Source organism: Rhincodon typus, chromosome 4 (assembly GCF_021869965.1).
Source record: "Rhincodon typus isolate 14 chromosome 4, sRhiTyp1.1, whole genome shotgun sequence".
NCBI lineage: Eukaryota > Metazoa > Chordata > Chondrichthyes > Orectolobiformes > Rhincodontidae > Rhincodon > Rhincodon typus.
Window position 1 is genome coordinate 10,239,616 of NC_063335.1, and position 11,910 is coordinate 10,251,525.

Sequence of the window (11,910 nt, forward strand, 5' to 3'; positions counted from 1 at the left end):
CTACAAAATCAATCAACTCTGAACTTTAAAAATGAACACAGAATCATGTGCACAGATTCAAGAATCTCAGGTTTGTTTGATTTTTCTTTACGGAGTTATTTATCTGTTCCTTAATCAATGGCCGAGTGGTATTATCGCTGGACTGTTAATCCAGAGACCCAGATAATGTTCTGGGGACCCAGGTTCGAATCCCACCATGGCAGATGGTGGAATTTGAATTCAATAAATAAATTAAGAATCTAACGATGACCGTAAATCCATTGCTGATTGTTGGAAAAATCCATCTCGTTCACTAATGTCCTTTAGGGAAGGAAACTGCCATCCAGACCCACAGCAATGTGGTTGATTCTGAACTGCCCTCTGGGCAATTAGGGATGGGCAATGAATGCTGCTAGGTCAGTGACGCCCTCATCCCGAGAATGAATTAAAAAAAGCTACAGTTACATTTTTAATTCCCAAAAGCTTTTAACTAGGACGTTTGATTAATGAATCAGATATTCACCACTGTTAACCATCATTTTTGTATGTTTGGCTGGTGATACAAACAAGAAGAATGGATGTTAGGTAAGGATATGGCAGTGTTTTCAATTAAAAATAATAAAAAGCTTTTTCTGTATGGCAGGAAGACCCTCAATTCTGGGATTTAAAATCAAGAAATCTACAAACAGAAAGAGGCCATCCAGCCAATTCTGATTGTATTTCAGTACACGTGACAATAAAATCAGTGAAAAACTTGTTTACAAACAGTACAGACAGATCACATCTAGCAAAGGGTGTACAGATCAAAAAGACTTAGGAGGCATACAGGTTACATTATTTGATAGCGTGACAGGGTAAGGTTAGATTATTCAGGAGTACGGGTAGATGTGACTTCATTCTTGAGATGTCCAATCTGGCTTTTTTATTAACGCTGCTACTTGACATGGGTGTGCCATTTTGTTTTAGACCCGTATAGCCTGAGGCCTTTGGTACTGGTAACATTATGTGAGGCTATAATCCATTCAACAGTCTGAAATGGCCAAAAAGAAGCTGTTCCTGACCCTGCTTGTGCGTGTGTTCAGGCTTCTATATCTTCTGCCTGAAAGAAGAGGGTGTAGGAGGTCATTACCAGGGTGCAATGGTCTTTGATGATGTTGGCTGCCTTTCTGCAGGAGCGAGTCATGTAAATAGAATCCACGGCTGGAAGGTTAGCTTCCGTGTCATTTGGAAGTTATCTAAATAATATACAATCCAAGTATATGAAGTGCATCCCATTGAGAGTGGTCCGCTTAAGATTGCAGATCTAGAAGGGTTTGATCTATACAATGACGATGCTGACATAACCGAAGAGCTCCAGAGAATGCGCTTAAGCAAGATCCATATATCAAAAGATCTTTCCTTTCTGATACCTCATTCTCAGCGTGATCGGTCATCTCTAAAAATGCTGAAAAATCATCATGCTACTCAGTTACCAGTACCAAAGGCCTCAGGCTATACTGTAAAAAAATGGCACACCCATGTCAAGTAGTAGCAGCGTTAGTAAGAAACCAGATCGGACATCTCAAGAATGAAGTCACATCTACCTGTACTTCAGAATAATCTAACCTTACCCTATCACGCTCTTTTCACATAACCTTCAAGCCAGTCTAATAGTGAATATTAAACTATCGTTGATCATCATAAAAATACCTTTTGTGCAGGAAAATCTGCTTTCTCACCTGTCTGGTCCACACGTGACTCGGTAACCACAACAATGTAATTGACTTTTGAACAGTCTCTGAAACAGCTTAGAAAGCGACTCAATTGTATCAAACTGCTACAAATTTTAATAGCAGGATTGAAACCAGACAGACCACCAAGAATCAAGCAAGGCAACATAAATTACAATGACAAACAGCCCTGTCAATCATGCAATGCCCTACAAACTAACATCTGTGGGCTTGTACCAAAATCAGAGAGTAACAGCCCAGGTCACTATCACCGAACCTCACATACAGACAACAGCGCCATCCATGCGTACGTTCTGCTCCATTGACAGGACAGATACCAAGATAGCAGCATGGTGGTAGATACACACAGTCAGAAGGGAGTTTCTGTGGAGTCCTCAAAATTGACCCCAGACCTGAGAACCCAATCTTATAGCACCAGATCAAATATAGGCAACTAAACCTCCAGCTTTAAACACCAATCAAACCCTACTTCACATTCACTACCAGCCACAAATCTCATCCCCAAAACCCCTCAGCTGGTGAATTAACTCCCCTCCCTAATGACTACCACTAGAGAAAGCACAGAGGATTGCAAGGACACAGAAGATACTCCGGGTAGGGAACTTCAATGTTCAATGTCCATCACCAACAGTGGCTGGGTAGTACTGACTGAGATAGGGATAAAGGGCATAAAGCTAGAATGGGCCTGCAGCAAATGGCAAGGAACCAAAAAAAAAAGAGAAAAAAAAAACCTCTCTTAACCTAACCCTCACCAATTTCTAGTAGATGCATCTGCCCATAACAGTATTGGCAGGAGTGACCACCACATCGTCCTGGAGGAGACAAGCTCATCCTCACACTGAAGATCTCTCCATCACTTGTGGGGCATCATCATATTAAATAGGATAGATGGAGCTGCTCTGGTGACAGAAAACTTGGCATCTGTTGACCCAATGGTAGAATTGTTTTCAAAGTAATCTGTAACACTATGACCTGGCATATCCTCCCAATTTATCATTACCATTAAGCTGGGTGATCTGGTGAAGGTACAACATAGGACTACTTGCATGACGGCAGCATAAACAGCATGCATTAGACAGAGCCAAGTGATCCCACAACCACAGGATCAGATCCATGATTTCCAATACTACTACATCGGGTCATGAGTGTTGGTGGACAATTAAACAATTTAGAGGCAAAGGATCCACAAATACCTCATCATCAATAGTGGGGTAGCCCAGCACATCTGTATAAAAGACAAGACTGAAGTATTGAGTAGATAATCCATCTTGGCCTCCTCTTGAGATCTCTGGCATCACAGATGCCAGCTTTTAGCCAATTTCATTCACTCTACGTGACATCAAGAAACAGCTGCAGGCATTAGCCAGCAACATCTACATCCATGAATGAATAAAAGCAAATGTTTTGAACTTTTAGCCAACTCCCATTGAAAAGCTATCAAATTATATCAAACGTTATACCATCCCCTTCTCAATCTTCCTTCCAGCATCTCCCTTCCCATGGGGAGATGAAATGCCCACACTACTATGGCAACTTACTGAAACAAAAACAAAGTGTTGTATAAACTCACCAGGTCAAGCACACCTGTAGAGAGAGAAAGATAGAGCAATATTTTGAGTCCAATAACCCTTCCTCAGAACTACAGCAATTTACGGCCCTGATCACTTGCATCGCCGATTCTCGGACCAGTGCAATTATAGAAATTTAAGCATCTATGATTCGTTACTGAAATATTGGTAGTATTTGAAACGGCAATTAAACTAGCAAGGAAAAGTTCCCTTTCTCACCAGTTGCTTCAAGTTCAATTTAATTCCCAGAAGGAAGTATTACACAGCTGATTTTACGCAACTAGAAGGATGGCTAGAATGGAAGTAGTTTTCTAGCCATAACAGATGTTAACTAACTTACATGTGAACATTTGACTTATTACTATCATGTTTACCAAGGTACAGTGAAAAGTGTCATCTTACGTGCTTTACAGAAAGATCACACTGTACGAATGCATCACGGTAACTGAACAGAGTGCAGAATACAATGTTACAGCTGCTGAGAAGATACAACCAAACCTTAGAAAAGCTTTCACATGAGTCAGCGCATACGTCATTTCTGCATGATTCATCCATTGCTGTTCTATTTACATACAACTCTTGAAGCATTTTTCGCTGAGCACCAATTCAGTCGTATTCACTGGAGCTCACCAGAAATTCATTAAAATGCATGCGATAGGACCTTTGGGTTTAAAATGTATAAAAACATCTTATGAATCTGCCTCTCTCAAGTTTGCTTGTAAAGTGAAAGTTTACCACCCAAGTCAGCCACAACTAAAATCTGAGCTCTATGCTGAGACAACAAATCACAATCAGGGCTTTAAAACAGGAGATTTCAGCTGCAGTTCCTCACACCTGCAATCTCAACCACTTCCCTTGGCAAAAGCACACCAAACTTCATTGCTACAGCTGGTCACTTAATAGTAGAACCGAACTTCTGTTTGAACAGGGACAACTTTCTGACAGAAATATAACACTTTTAAGCCACCTATATTCCCTGTTAGCGTTAACAGACAGAAGGTGAGACTTTACACCACTTCATGTTTCGAGGATACAAAGTTTGGCTTACACATTTCTAACAGCATGCAGTACTGTTGGAGGAGTTTCCTGGACAAACCATTAACTGGTGTAGTCCTATCTCCAGATTCGGGGGAATGCAAATAAAAGCAATAGACTTTATCTTGAAGATAAGCAGAAGTTCACACAAAATCTAAAGCAACTTTAATCCTGTATCCAATACCACCAGAACCATTCAACACTTATTTAAATCATAATATCTGAGGTTTATCATGCACAAATTAACTTAACTTCTGCCTACATAACAATCATGGCACTTCAAAATTAATTCATTGTCTATGAAAGGTTTAGATCATCTCAAAGGGTCCGAAAGCCAAGACGTAAAGGCAAGTTCATTTGCTGGAGCTGCTTTAATCATTACATCCAATTTCACCGAAGTGTTCTGATCAAAAACTGTTGAATTCCCATTTTGAACTCTACAGATGAAAAACTAATTTGAATAAAAGAGAAATTATTAGACAATCATAAATTGACAGTCACACAATTTTTTATGTCAGTCATCTTTGGCATCCTGCCTTCTGCATATAATGGACAAGCAGCAAATTAAATCCACCAGGAATGGGGTGACTTTATATGGTGCACTGCATGTCCTTAAGACAGAATCCACAAGATGCAGGACCTGTCCCATGTGCTGCATTATAGGTGGTTATCAGGTGTCATTCAGGATCATTATCCTTGATATGGCTATTGCCATAGTGCAGCACACTGACTCTCAGATGACATCATCACTTTGCTCTGTCATCAACACTGGGAATGGAAATTTGGAGCCTTCAACCAACCTTGAGATGAACTTTTGAGTATCTAGCTAGTCGTCTAGCTTTGGCTGCCTCTTCATACGAATAAATCCTTAGGTACGCCATCATCTTCCATCCTGCAAGTGTGCCTGAACCAAAGGGCGGCACAGTGGCTGTGGTTAGCACTGCTGTCTCACAGCACCAGGACCCGGGTTCAATTCCACCGTCGGGCGGCCGTCTGTGTGGAGTTTGCACATTCTTCCCCCATATCTGCATGGGTTTCTACCAGGTGCTCCAGTTTCCTCCCACAGTCCGAAGATGTGCAGGTTAGGTGAATTGGCCATGCTAAATTGCCCACAGCGTTCAGGAGATGTGTAGGTTAGGTGTGTTAGCCATGGGAAATGCAGGGTTACAGACAAAGGGCAGGGGAATGGGTCTGGGTGGGATGCTCTTTGGTGGGTCAGTGTGGACTTGTTGGGCCAAATGGCCTTGGTGATTCTATGATTCCATGAAAGTAGAGTCTGCCCGATGAGCTCCTCGGTCATACATACATATTCCATGACAACATGCACTGCACACTTTGACAGCATCATTTTGACAATTGCAGGGTGAAGAATGGAATGAAACAGAGCTGTACCCTAATCCCAAAGGAAAATATTTTTTCCAAATCTACAGGAGCACAGGCTACTGTAAAATCTTTAAACGTTTGTACCTCTACCAAACTTGACATCTACAGTTCTTAAAAAGTAAAATAAAACTGAATCGTGCACTTGATTGAGATTTCATGAACGCAAAGGACTAAACAAAACTACTGGCAAACAAGACACTAAATCTGTTCTGAGGAAGAGTCATCAGACCCGAAACAATAACTCTGATGTTTTCTTCACAGATGCTGCCAGACCTGCTGAGCTTATCTAGCTTTACTATTCTAACTTTTGTTTTTGAAACAGATTAAATCATTTTAACAGAATTTAGTAAAGGTTGCAATCCTTTACAGCTCAGCATCGCTCTGTACAGCAACATCTCTTATCAAAGCAACTTCACAATCCCTGCTCAGAAAATCAATTAGCTTCAAATATTGGATCATATTAAATATTAATTCCAATAGAGAAATTAACACTAGTACAGTACCAAACAATCATGTCACTGGGTCCTGCCAATACAAATTAACAAATGAATAAACACTTTATACTGAAACTGCAATTATATTAACAAGAGGCCAAGTTTTGCCTGCACATTTTTACACCTCAGAGCCAAGTCCTGAAACTGTGATATCATTGACACAAGACAAAATAAAGTCTGGTGGATGCTGTTTGCTTAAAATATTCCCGTGTTTTCTTTAAAATAAAAAAATTAGAAAAAAAAAACTAATCTCCTTAATGCCGAACTGCTAAAAGAGTCCCACCTCCACTATCACTTCAGTAATATTACAAATGCGGAGACTTTTATGTAATCCAGACAAATTCACTAAACCACAATTTGAGACTTAAAATAACTTGCATTTATACCTTTCAAGTTGTATAACGTCCTGTAATGTCCTAAGGATATTAAACAGAAGTAGACACCAATACAAGTAATGAGATACTAGGCAAGATGATCAAAAGCCCAGCAAGAGAATTAAATGTTTAATAACATCATAAAAGATGAGAGATAGAGAAGGAAACAGAATTCCACAGCTTGTGGTTTTGGAGGTGGACAGCCTGGCTGCTGACATGGAACATCATCAGGAATGTGGAAGAGACCAGAATTGAATAAGTGCAGGTATTTTTGAGAGTTGAAAGATTATAAATTTAAAATCAAGGCATGACTCAAGCATAAGCCAATGTAGTTAGTCAGCAGGGAGTGACGGACAAATAGGACTTTGCATGAGTTAGGAGACAGGCAGCAGTAATTTGGAAGATCTTACATTTATGATGTGTGGAAGATAAGGCATCAATTGGCTGTGTTGGAATAGTCAAATCTAGAACTAAGAGGCACGGAGGAGGTCCTAACCTGACACGTCAACTTTCCTGCTCCTCTGATGCTGCCTGGCCTGCTGTGTTCCTCCTGGTCCACACCGTGTTTTCTCTGACTCCAGCATCTGCAGTTCTTACCATCTCAGAGGCACGGATGAAGGTATTTTTTAACAGGCAAACTGAGGCAGTGGAGGTGGTTTATGTTGTGACAGTCGAAATAGACTGTCATAGCTGGGCAAATGGAAGCTTATCTCAGAATCAAATAGGTCACAAAGGTTGCAGACGTCTGGTTCTGCTTCAGATAGTTACGGGGAGAAGGATGAAGTCTGTGAGTTGGATTGACTTTTTAACCCCACACCCATCTTCACGATAACACAAAAGGCCTGTATGCAGACATTCCCAGATGACTCTTTTCGTTGCAGACAGATGTCAAGAGTTTAACTGTACCAAGCCTTCTGTCCATTTTTCTCACTGCAACACTGCAGCTCAACTCCGGCAAATTCCCCACTGGCACAGAGATAACCTCCAAAATAAATGGAAACTTGTTCACATGCCGTCCTCAATTCAAACCAAAACCGCTCCAATCTCAGTCGCAGCAGTATGCAGATGACACCTGTGTGCACTCACTCAGAAATTGACCTCCAGGCTACTGTTGACTCCCATGATAAAAATGGGCCTCTCTCTAAACACTCAAAAAGGTCCTCTTCCAACTGGTTCCCACATCATGACACCTCTCCCTGTCAATTAATATCAAGAGAGAAATCCTGGAAAATATAGATCATTTTCCACATCTTAGGAGCCACATCCTGACAAAAGCAGACACACAATGAAATTCATTATCACTTACAATGCAACAGCTCTGCCTTTGTTTGACAGAAGGAAAAAAGAGCATTTAAGCACAAGGATCTCAGACCCAAGACTAAGGTCAGAGTTTAGCAGATAGCAGTGATTCCCTGACTTTTGTCCAAGTCTGCGAAGCATACAATCTGCAGCAGGCACCTCAAAGCACTACAGAAGTATAACCAATAATCACTTTGCAAGATCCTCCACACCTAGTTGCAAGGGGGCATTCCAACAACAACGACTTGTCCCAAGCAACTTGTCCAGTGACAAGACATTAAACACTCAAAGCCAGCTCACATGCCTAACACCAGATTCCCAAAGTAATTTCATTACTCAGAAGTCAGATACAGTCAGAGATTCCCAGGAGAACAGCAGAAGCCCTTTCAGGATGCCAAGTATCTCTGAAAAGGTTCAACATTACTGCTTATTCTTGCAAGTTCCTAGCTTGCGACCAAGCACAATAATGAGTAAAACTAAACGCATCAAGAGATATTATTGTTACAGAGATAGTAGGAACTGCCGATGCTGGAGAATCTGAGATACCAAGGTGTAGAGCTGGATGAACACAGTAGGCCAAGCAGCATCAGAGGAGCAGGAAAGCTGACGTTTTGGGTCTAGACCCTTCTTCAGAAAAGGGTCTACACTAAAGGGTCTAGAAAAGGATCGTGACTGTGCAGACATTAAATGAAGGCATTGGAAGAGTGCAAAAACCTCCAAAACAAAAAAAAATCTATATACCTAAGCATTTAACCACCAGCTGCCCGCCATGTGGCAAATTCTACATACTACATAATAGACTTATCATTTCAGAACCAGCTGGATCAGAGTGGACAGGTCATCTCCACTCCAAAGGGATTGTTTGCAGATATCCCTAGATGGTTACAATGCCCAAGACGGTTTCTTGATAGAAAGTCGTATTATCTTTAATCTTTAACCTGGGAAGTATATGGATATTTTAAAATCTAACTTTGTTTACCAGGCAACTTGAGACTTTGATCTGAAAAAAATTTAGTTTAATCAACCACCCAAACCCCATCCTCCATTTACATCTTCATTTTTTGCCTAAAAGGATCATAAACATTCAGCTTAAAAAGTAGACAAAATTTGAATTTCCAGTTATTTACTGGGGACTAAAGCCACAAGGTTCCACAATTTTCAAATAAACTGAATTAATTTAATAAAAAAAGTCAAAGGAAATAATGTACAATACTGGTCTAATACTCTAAATCCACAATTAATGAGGTTAACAAATTGTGGTCAAACACATCACACTCTACACATTAAAAGGCAGATGCAAGCAGGACTGATCCTATGAATTTCTCAACAACCACTGAGTACAACACTATTTAAAAATTAAAATCACAAACAACAGTCTCAAAATTCCTTTAAAACTCTGTCCACTCAAGGGATTTCAGTTCTTCTCTTTCTAAGATCTAGCCACCAATGTTCCTCAAAAACCACACTCAATTACAACTACCTTGATGATTGCTCACTTTCCAGCAGAATCCCAATGCTGGGAATTGTGTCAAATGCCAGTCTTACTAGCAGGCTATGGCTGCTTACTTGCATAACCAGGTCTCTAGCAGACAGCTTCTTATCAAATCCACCGAGCTCATTAATGCCCCAGGACTTCCAAAGCCAACTGCTCAGCAGCATGGAGCCAGCAACCTTCTCAGTTCCCAACAGGCTGGGGGGCGTTATCTGAACCCAAACAGCATGGAGCCAGCTAATAGCAGTAGATCCGAGTGACCTGTTAAAACACTTCACCAGGGTTCCATCACTATTCTTAAGGAAAGCTATTTTGACATCTAAGACACTTTGTTACCCAACTGTCACTCTCCACATTATACAGCATGGACAAAATGAATTATCTCACAGCTGTTAGTGCAAACATGTGTGGATGTTGAAATCAAAAGTACCATATTAGGATATGATGAAAGCAGCACTTATCTAATCAAGCAGAAAGTCTAGAAAACAGGACCTGTCTGACATTTCACCACACCCTGTCTGCTGACTAGTTGTTTGCGTCCATTTCCTAAGCTATGGACTACTTCTGGTTGGAGGTCTATACAATTTCTCCTCTTTCAGATCTCTTTGCCACTTATAATTTACGAGCTAACTACTTCATATTTCCCCTTCAATTCAAGTCAGTTGCCTTCAAAGTTCACAATTTTCCATACCTCCAAACAATCTCTTTTCCTACACAAAGCTCAGCTTGAACAGATTGTACCTAGGGCCAGACACAACATCTCCACTTCAATATCATATCCACACTTCCACCTAGTATAGTGCATGATCTCAACACTACTGAACACTAAACACTGATGTTATGTAAACACTACTTACAAAATGCAATATGTAACTGTGGTTTTAACAGTCACCTTTGATTCTAAATTAAAAACAAAATGCTGTGGATGCAGGAAATCTGAAACACACAGAATGCTGGAGAAATCACCAGGTCTGGCAGCATCTGTGGAGTTAACATTTCAAGTCCAGTGTGACCATTCCTCAGAATCAGTCACATTGGATTCAACGCATTAACTCTGTTTCGCCACAAATGTTGCCATTCTTGTTGGGTTTCTCCAGAATTCTCTGCATTACTTGCCTGTGGCAGCATCCTCTGCTGTAGATGCAGCATATCTCAGCATACAAGTGTCACAACAATGCATACTTTCAAGAAAAACAAAAACCGGAAACTGCTTTAAAAATGGTGATTTACTTTCACTGCTCTACTGTCTGAAATGCAATTTGACAACAAAGTCACAAACTCATTGAAATCCAAACAACTGCAGATTATTGGCTTAAAACAAGTGAAATTGTGAAGTAAATACCTTGAAATATTAATAAGCATATATTCATTTCCATCAAGTCAATGTTGTGGTGCATTTGCTTTACATTTCAAACACATCTACATCTCTATTTCAGAGCTAATGGAGAAAAAACAGTAATCAACAATGAAGCAAATTGTGGTTGTTGTACAGTTTTTACAGGAATGGAAAGAATCTGGAGAGGGGTTTAACCTTTAGTCGCTTCCTTGTACATCTAGGGATTAGTTAGGTAGAAGGATTCTTAAAGAGATACAAGTGTGCATGAAGATAGTGCACACTAAAAAGATGTTCCGAAGCATTATCAGCAGCTTTTATGCCAGTAACTTTAGTTACAAGAATGTCAATTCTAGGGTGGAACACAAACACTCCCAGTCAAATAACTGTTAATGATGTTTAATTGCCCTCAAAAGCTTTTATATTGGTTTTAGAAAATTCAGATCTGAAGGATTTAGCATCCACACTACTGGTTTTGACTTCTGCAGACTGACAACACACTCGTGAATCCAGCTTATACCTTGGAGTTTCAGATACTCCCTCCAGCACAGAAAACTCGATCTAACAATTGTAAACATTGGCAGCTGGCTCCCAAATACGAAGCTATTGGAACTTGACTTAAAAGGCTAATGCATAAACAAGATTTTTGTAAACACTTACACTGCGATTTATCAGATTTAAACATTCCAAAACTACTTCACAATTTTCTTAGGCATTATACCCATTCACAAAGCACCACAGGACTTCGCCACGTTAAACATCACTGCAAGTCGTTCAATTATTTTGCGGCACCAGGGAAAAAAAATAGCGATGCAGTGAGCAACGCTTCAGAAGCGGATCCAGTTCGTGAAAACTGGTCTCCTAAACATTCGAAAAGATATTTATTTTTTTAAAAAAGTGATCCATCACATTGAAGATATCTTTTAAGGCTGAATGACAATCAAATGCATAATTTCACAAGAGTGGCTTCACATTTCCAAAGATGTCGACATACGACTTACATCCTGCAGAGTTCTTGTCAAGTCGTTTACCCAAAACTACAGGAACATGTGCAACTACTGGAAAGGATTTTTTTAAAAGTCCAAAGCAAACGTAACCAACTTCCCTGCTGCACATCTCCAGCGTTCACAGCCTTTATTTTTAACGGTTTTTTTAAAAAAAAATCAGATGACAAATGAATGAGGATTGAAAAAAAAAATGCAGTTCGTCTGAATCAGCTTCTC

The 11,910-nt window shown here is 40.1% G+C and overlaps 1 protein-coding gene across 1 annotated transcript in view; it reads right to left on the reverse strand.

Annotated features, from left to right (window-relative positions):
- The window catches only part of tgfbr1b (transforming growth factor, beta receptor 1 b), a 54,602-nt gene that overhangs the window by 41,572 nt on the left and 1,120 nt on the right, over positions 1–11,910 (reverse strand). The gene's annotated exons all lie outside the window — the stretch shown is intronic.